This window comes from Typopeltis vanoorti, chromosome 8 (genome assembly GCF_054136105.1).
Source record: "Typopeltis vanoorti isolate ZY-2024b chromosome 8, IOZ_Tvanoo_1.0, whole genome shotgun sequence".
Lineage (NCBI taxonomy): Eukaryota > Metazoa > Arthropoda > Arachnida > Uropygi > Thelyphonidae > Typopeltis > Typopeltis vanoorti.
Window position 1 is genome coordinate 51,558,830 of NC_143556.1, and position 8,303 is coordinate 51,567,132.

Sequence of the window (8,303 nt, forward strand, 5' to 3'; positions counted from 1 at the left end):
AGGAGTTCAGGTTCTCCTACTTTTTCCATTGCTTCTTTGAATTTATCCGCCACCCCGGGGATACCTCTAATAAGATGGCTTAGAGTCTCCCCTGCTTTTGCGTGAGGGACTTCTGGATTTTCGGTCTCAGATACTTTAGCTGTTTTTGGTTTTATCGACTCCTCTTCTTGTGGGCTTAATGGCCACTTGGAAGTGTTGGTATTTGCCTCCATCTTTTCTTATTCCTTATCTGAATTGGCTATATCTATATATATATTAGTATTTGTAGCCTCTCTTTCTTCTGCTGTAGTTATATCGACTGTTTCCTCTGTGTGGTTTTTTCTGCTGTTTTAGTTGTGTGGAAATTTTTTTTCCCTTACGGTTTTTCTTAGGTGTCTTAAGACGTGGAGGAATGGCTTTCTGTAGCATCATGAGTGGCCTTTAAAGGTGGAGATGCTTCCTGTGCTGTGCCATTTCCATTGCTTGGTGCAGTTGCTGGCGTGATTGCACCTCCCATCCTCTCTGCCAGGGTTCTGAATGGGCATGTGTCTACTTTGTGGTCAATGACCCCGCATTTCAGGCAAAGCTGCCTCATATTTTTCTTGGTTGTGGCCTGCTTGGAGGCAGTTTTTGCACTTCACTCTAGGACAGTCTGCCCCAAGGTGAGTGAAGGCACCACATCTGAAACACTGCTTTTTTACGCCAGGGTAGTTTATCATTACTCTGTCGGATCCGATAACAACAAAGTTGGGAACGGGCGTTTTCATCTCGAGGGAGATATTGACCTCGCCCGACTTCCATTTGGGGTTGTTTGCGTCATTCAGAACTTGTACATTGCGTACAACGCCCCATTTCCCGAATACTTCGTGGATTATCTTTTCATCGGTTTCGATGTACTCCAGAGGGAATCTGGGGTTCTTAAGTAATTTGGTAATGCTACCTACCAAAAATGGGACTATTTTTTTCCCATTGCATTCGAATCCTGTAAGTAATTTGTCTCTTGTTTGTTCACTTCTTACTACTACTTGAAAACGGCCACCACCAAAGGGAGTAAAGCCGAAAATCTGGTCAGCACCGACACTTTCGATGAGGGCTTTAGCCAAACATCGGGGTTGTAGGTCGGCTTCAACTTCGATGCCGAGGCTCCGCGTACGCGGCAAAGCATTGGCCATAGCTGCTGATGGGGGGAGGGATAATATTAAACACCAACATCAAGTGTTTAATATTACCTCAGTCAGAGGCTATCTTTATCTGTTGCTGGTCTGTTAAATATCACGAATGCCTAGTGGTATCCGATATTAACTTTACAGAACAGATATACATATATATATCCGATATTAACTTTACAGAACAGATATACATATATATATATATATATATATATATATATATATATATATATATATATATATATATATATATATATATATATATATATATACACACTATACTATAGACTTGGTCTGCAAAACTTTGTAAGAACAGATACTACACTTTGATCTTAGCCCAAAGGCCGAAAAGCGACTTTTCATACGTTCCTACCGGATATACTGTATATATATATATATATATATATAAAATCAATTTGTTTAAAAATCAGCATTTATTATTCTTTTAATATAGGAATAATATTATGGTGTACTTAGTTTATATCTAAACTTTATAATAAAATTTTAATTATTTTTAATCTTTAATTAAATATACTTAATAGCATTCTATTTCATTTATTATTTAATAAAAGACAATTAAAATTAAAAGCGTAGAGTGATTACGAGCTCACGTTTTTTGGCTATTGATCATGAACATATATTAAATGAAATCTGAAAACGGGCTTTTCCACTAAAATTACTCCTTTTCAAAATTTTGAAGCCAAGTCTAATAGGAAAAAAAATAGAAGGGAGAGGGATGATCAAGGTCTAGTGAGTGTCAGCCGACTCGTTAAATGTCCCTCTCTTCCACTAGTTAGGGAGTGGGGTGGTAGAGACTGAGTACGACTGGAATACTCATTATGCCATTCTTACGCATTATACTTACATACATCGTCAAGGCCCATCTTTCCTAATTGGGTTGGGGAGGCAACAGCTGCAAGAGGAACTTCCAGTGGTCACGATCCTCTGCCACCAAGCTCAGGTGTTCTGGAGGGATTCCCAAACGTGTCCAGCCAAGGTTTTGGATATAATCTATCCAGCGAGTCCTCGGCCTTCCACGTGGCCTCCAACCCTCTGGCTTGGCAAAGAGGACTGCTGAGGGAGCCTCTCTTGTGGCATTCTGACCAGGTGCCCGTACCAACGTAACTGTGATCTCTCAACACGTAGAAACAGCGGTTGAGTATTGAGGGTTTCCCGAATTGCAGAGCTTCTGACTCTGTCGAGTCTTGTTAGCCCCGCATCCCCTCGAAGGAACCTCATTTCAGCCGCTTGGATTCGTGTCCACATTCTTTCGGTCATTACCCAACTCTCATGACCATAGGTGAGGATGGGGGACATAGACTGTATTGAAGACAGCCAGCTTTGATTTCTGGCTTAACTCTCGCTTCAATACGACCAAACGGTCAAGCTCCCGCAATATTGAGCTTGCTAAGCCAATTCGAGTATCCAGTTCTACGTCCCATTTTCCATCATTCGTGAATATGAACCCAAGGTATTTAAACTTCTCCACCTTCCTGCCTCATTGGGACTCCACTTACATGTAGAGTGCACTGGGATGGTTGTCTTGGGACCACAAATGTTTCAGTTTTGGCCACACTGATCTTCATTCCGGCGTCTGCACAAACAGCTAGAAACCTATCCAGGGTCCTCTGGAGGTCATCTGTGGAAGAATTAAGCAGAACTAGGTCATTTGCAAAGAGCAGACGTCCAATGCTACATCTTCCAATTCTGATACATTCACTGCCTCGGCTGTGCCTATCAATCCAGTCCATTATACTTATACGCATTATACTTATCAGACGAAATTATAAGCAGCTCGTGCAGCCAATAAGCAGTGCTGACGTTAATTGTCCGTATTCCTCTAAGTAGGCGCTTGAATTTTCGAATTACGATTTTGAAGAAAATCACAAAACCTCGAAGAAAACCCAGAGAAGGCAGATGTAGATTATGGATAGAAATGAAAACGGAATCGAGTTAGAAGCATATCTGATATTCTTTCAATGCGACAGCCAGTAGCACCCATTATATTAGAATTATTGACACAACTACTGTTTTGATTTAAATAAGTTTAATTAAAAATTAAAACTATACTCCAAAAAGTGCTTATTTTTAAGTATATACGTTAGTACCCTGAAGATGACCTTGATATAATGATAGAAACCTAAAACGTAATTTTAATTTTTAATTATAGTTATTTAGCTCAAACCAGTAGCTCTGCTTATAAATCTAATTTAATAAATGACATTGAATGAAGATTGTCGTAAAAGGACTCACTAATAGTTTTGAGTTGCTCTTTTAAAAGGGAAAATTTTTGTAAAACTTTGTTCAGTATTCGAAAAGGATAAAATGTTATAAAGATTTCTCTCTCTCTCCGAAGGTTGAATTTTCTATGTTTTTTTTTTTTTTCTTTTTTCTTTTAAAGAACACTCTCCCGTGGCTCAGTGCATTTTAATCATCGGTCACGATTATCTCAAGTGGCCAATTTGATGGTAAATGCGTCATCCTTAAATTTCAATGACTGGCCATGAAAAAAAAAAGTGAAAAAAAAATGGATAAATATACAACTAAATATAATTTTTTTATCATTAGGTTCAAAAACAGCAATTTTTCTCTAACAGGTTGACTTCGAATTCCACTATGAAAATGGCATTTAAAAAACAAGCTTTACATTTTTCTGTTTAACAAAAAATGTTTATCTAAAAATAACATAAGCACCGCTTATTGGCTACTAGATATATACATATGGTATTTACATATAATATATATATATGACGCAACTGATATAACCACAACAGAGAACATATTTTAAAACCGTTCCACCCGAATGTTTCATCGTATTGTAATAATTTATTCTTTTCGTTTAGAATATATAAGAAGAATTGTTTGAATATCATTTTTGTCCTCTGTGTTTATCAGAACTTTTCAGCCTCCCCCCCCTCTCGTGCAAGTTACATTGCAGGCTCCTATTCAATATTACGACATGCTACTTAATAAACAAACAATTGGACCAGAGGGAGATGATGTCACTTGGATCGATTAATATTCCAACGAATGTTTTTCTGCGCCGTTTCCTGTTTTTGCGGAACGAAAAAAAAAAAGAACTACAGTTTCTGGTAGAGAAAAAAAAATATCTCCGTATGAGATGGACTTATTTACCTTCAGATAGAAAACGCTCTTAAAAAAGATTATTTTTATTCTCGATGGGTCACTACAAGGGCAACTCCGCTGCATTCATCAAAAGCGCAATGAAAATTGAATGTTTGTTAATATACTCGTATTTCGTCTCCGTCTTTAATATTATGTTTCTTCAAAGTCCGTTCATGTATTCTCGAGTTGCTTTAGACGGAAGAACAATAGATTTACTTGTACAGATACTGTTCATTTGCAAATACCACATTATAGGATAATTTTATTATTGGCCCAAAAGATGGCATTAATTTCGGTCTTTGCTACATATTTGGATTCATACAGGAAGACGATGAATTTTCGACAAATCGCTGATTGTTCAATAAATGGCTGATCTGTTTATAGATCTTGTTTAATGACTGGTATTTTGTACATACATCAGGCGGATGATTACTGTCATGATTCTAGTTAGATTCTTAGTGAACTTTACTTGTGTACAATTTGCACACTGCCTGAATACATACCATCCAACACAAAGACAGCATCAATGTTATCAACGTTAAAGGTAGATGTTATAAGTAGAAGAAATAAGTTGTCAATATCACCAATCGAAAGAAAAGGGGGGGGAGGGGTAAATGTACTCTGAACCAATATCACTCTTTACAGATGCGCTATTATTATTATTTTTTTCCCTCATGGTAAATTCCATCACTAAATCAAAGAAAGAAACACCTATTTCTTCGATTTAGTTACCAACAATATTTCTTAAGGCATTCCAGAGTTAACCAGTCTTTAGTTCAGGTAAGTAAAACATTTCTTCCGTAAAAAATTCTGGTTTCTGGTGTTTTGAGTTCTTGACAGATTAAAAACCAATCAACATCTTCGAGAAATGAACAGCTGTTCCTCATTTGTTAAATTTACTAAACTAATTTAAATAATTAACTGTATTTCTAATAAATCACGAACTAATTATGACTAAACAATAGCGAAAATTTCTTTATTTCTTGTATAATATATAAAACAAGTATTAATGAAAAGAAAGAATGTTTAACAAAATAGAGAAAATATATAATTAAAAATATTTATTAAAAAAATATAATAACACCATTTCAATTATCTATTATTATACATTGACATTAACTCTGGTAAGCTATGCGAAGTGAGCTTACCCTAGTAAGCTATTCTTTTAAGGAGCATATAGTTGCGGTTCGTTGTAGTTGCTGGATTGGTAGAGACAGAGTTGTAGAGCAGGTGCCCTCCCTCGACGAGTCTTTGGACTCTCTGGAGGTGTTATGTAATAATAATATATTTACTTATATTTATTTACTTATAACTTATATTTATATTACTTATATTTATTTATTTATAACTTATATTTATATTACTTATATTTACTTATTATTTATATATTTATATTTATATTACTTATTTTTATTTATATTTACTATTTAGTTTTATATTTGCTTATTACTTAGATTGATATTTATATGGGTTTTGATTTTTAAATAAGAAGGGATATGGCTAAGATGTTCTCTTTTGTACGACTGTCATTTATATTGCGAAATTTGCCCTGATGATCAAAGAAAAAAAAAATAGCCATTTCAAGGCCAAGTCCATTGAATTTTTCTATCAAAAGTATACGCAAATATCATCGTACATTCAAGCACGAATGTTCGAACTGTGCTTCATATACTACAATGTTGTTAAGATTCAGACTTTGTATAAATGAAGATAACGCAACATTGTACGTATGGCAAAAAAAGAAGAACGTGATCGGGGCAAGACTTACGTTGTAATTGAAAACATATTTTTCACTAATTTTATTTAGCACAGGGCTCTGTGGAGAGAAGTATTAGCAGTCTTTAGCGCACATTATGAATGTTTTTTTAGAGATCTAGTAATAAATAAATTTGGCTCCTCTTTCCGATAAGTCGAATAAATCAAGATTGCAAAATGCTTTTAGCATTATGTGACCATGTCATCGAGCCGGGATATATTTGAATGATGGACAAAGTTTATGCTACTGAACATTTATTCTTCTTCAAAGAATTTGCAAGTCGTTCTGTAATTCTTCAAAGAATTGCGAAATGACCAAAACTGATTTTTATCTTTGCTAATGAGGGAACTTTGCAAAACTGCTTTACTGCGATGTTTGCAAACATTTTACTTTAAATAAAAAAGTTCAGGTAGAAAAGAAGGCATTCCTGTTTTCGGATTGGATAATGGGAAATCATGAGATGGATAGTTGAATACATTTCATCCAATCAGTTTTGAATATTCTTTTCAAAAGTTTTTTTTTGCTTCATCCAGTAGGAGATCCCACATCATTTAACGATTTAAAATCAGATATTGGGCAAATCTGTGTAGCATGTCAATACATCTTTTCCAAACACCGATGAGAAAATCTCGCCTTTTCTTATCGTTGTTGCAAAAAGTTGTAGTGATACCTAGAATTTCGATAATATCAAATATACGCTATTTGATGTGGACACATTACAATTTCCTGTTCTCCAACTCAATGACTGGTATTTTGTACATACATCAGGTGCATGATTACTCTCAGCCACTGATTAGCTGTGTCAAACAATAAAGCCTAAATAAGGAACAAATATTTATAGTCACTGGCATAGATTTGATATTTAATTGCCTTACTAACAGTAAAGTGTACATCAAGTGCAAGGAACGGATAAGAATTTGCTTCTACCTGTGCCTACAAGAAGAAAATCACAAAAAGTTGTTTATGCAGGCGCTGTTGCAGTTCTGTACATATTTTTATCAAGCTTGCTATAAAAAATTACCATTGTTTTAAATAAAACGTTTCAATTGTATAAAAGTCTACAATTCTATGTGATTTTTCCCCCATGTTATATAAGATCCTGTAATTACTTTGGGGGTTCTTTTAGTATTTGTGTTTTCATTTCATGCTATTTCTTGCCATAAGCGTAATCAGAATCTTTCATTAGCAACAGGAACAAAGAATGACAAGCTACCAACAGCAGGAACAAAATGGTTACTATATGGCAATATATATTTTGTAATTTTCAAAATATTTTCAAAATCTTATTTAAATTACTTTTCGTAAATTATGACCTGATTTTTTTAAAAATAAGATTAAATGTACTTTTCCCAAAAGGTAAAGTAAAATATATTTCGAATTTTAAAAATTAGACTGAAATTTTTAGAGATGAAATGGTCGGAAAAAGTCTTTTTTCAAGAACCCGGTTATGGGTCAGTTTATTTAAAAAAAAAATGAAAAAAAAACATCTGATAACCAAGCAGCGCTACTTGGTTTTTATTAGAATAAGTTGAGCTTGTTTCTGTGTCTCAAGCAAAGAAATAATCCAACATAGCTGAATCGTTTGGTTACTTCAGGGAACAACAAACTACCGTCTTATAACAGCGAGTTTTTATGCTCATTTCCAAAGCCAAGATTACGAAACTAAAGCTACATTTTAAAAAGGAAGCTGTATTATAATCCTAACACTAGAAATAAATAACGACATCGCAATAAATATTCGAGGATTAATAAAGGATTATTTCATAATCTTGTGTAGTTATAACTGGATATTAATATTTATGATTGAGATAATAAGTGATTAAATAAAAACTTTTATCAAAAGTTAGCTGATTACATTTAACGAAGAAGGTTGCTGCCAGTACGTTAAATAAAAATTACTGCTGGTACTCAGTTAAAAATATCTTCACGTTAGCTTATGCGAAATCGTAGGAACAAACGGATACTCTTGTCTGTAAAATATAGCATAGCTTACAGAAGTAAAAATTAATCAAATTAATTATCTATTCAGACAGTAACGCATCATTATTTGAAAAGTATATTAACTCCGTGCTTTTAACAAGTTATCACTTGTTTACGATGTTTATTTTAATATATTTTTAACTTTAGTAATATAATAATATCTTCTGTAAATTATCATATCAAAATAATAAAATATATTTCAATAAGTCATAAAATTATCTAGTATAATAGAAATATAAAGGAACATTTATTTTATTTTATTATACAATTTGTTAGAATAATTACAATACAAT

At 34.0% G+C, this 8,303-nt stretch overlaps 1 pseudogene; it reads right to left on the reverse strand.

Annotated features, from left to right (window-relative positions):
• Nucleotides 1–1,386: 1,386 nt before the first annotated feature.
• LOC150103991 (U2 spliceosomal RNA) lies at nt 1,387–1,504 on the reverse strand (annotated as a pseudogene).
• Between the last annotated feature and the right edge of the window lie 6,799 nt (nt 1,505–8,303).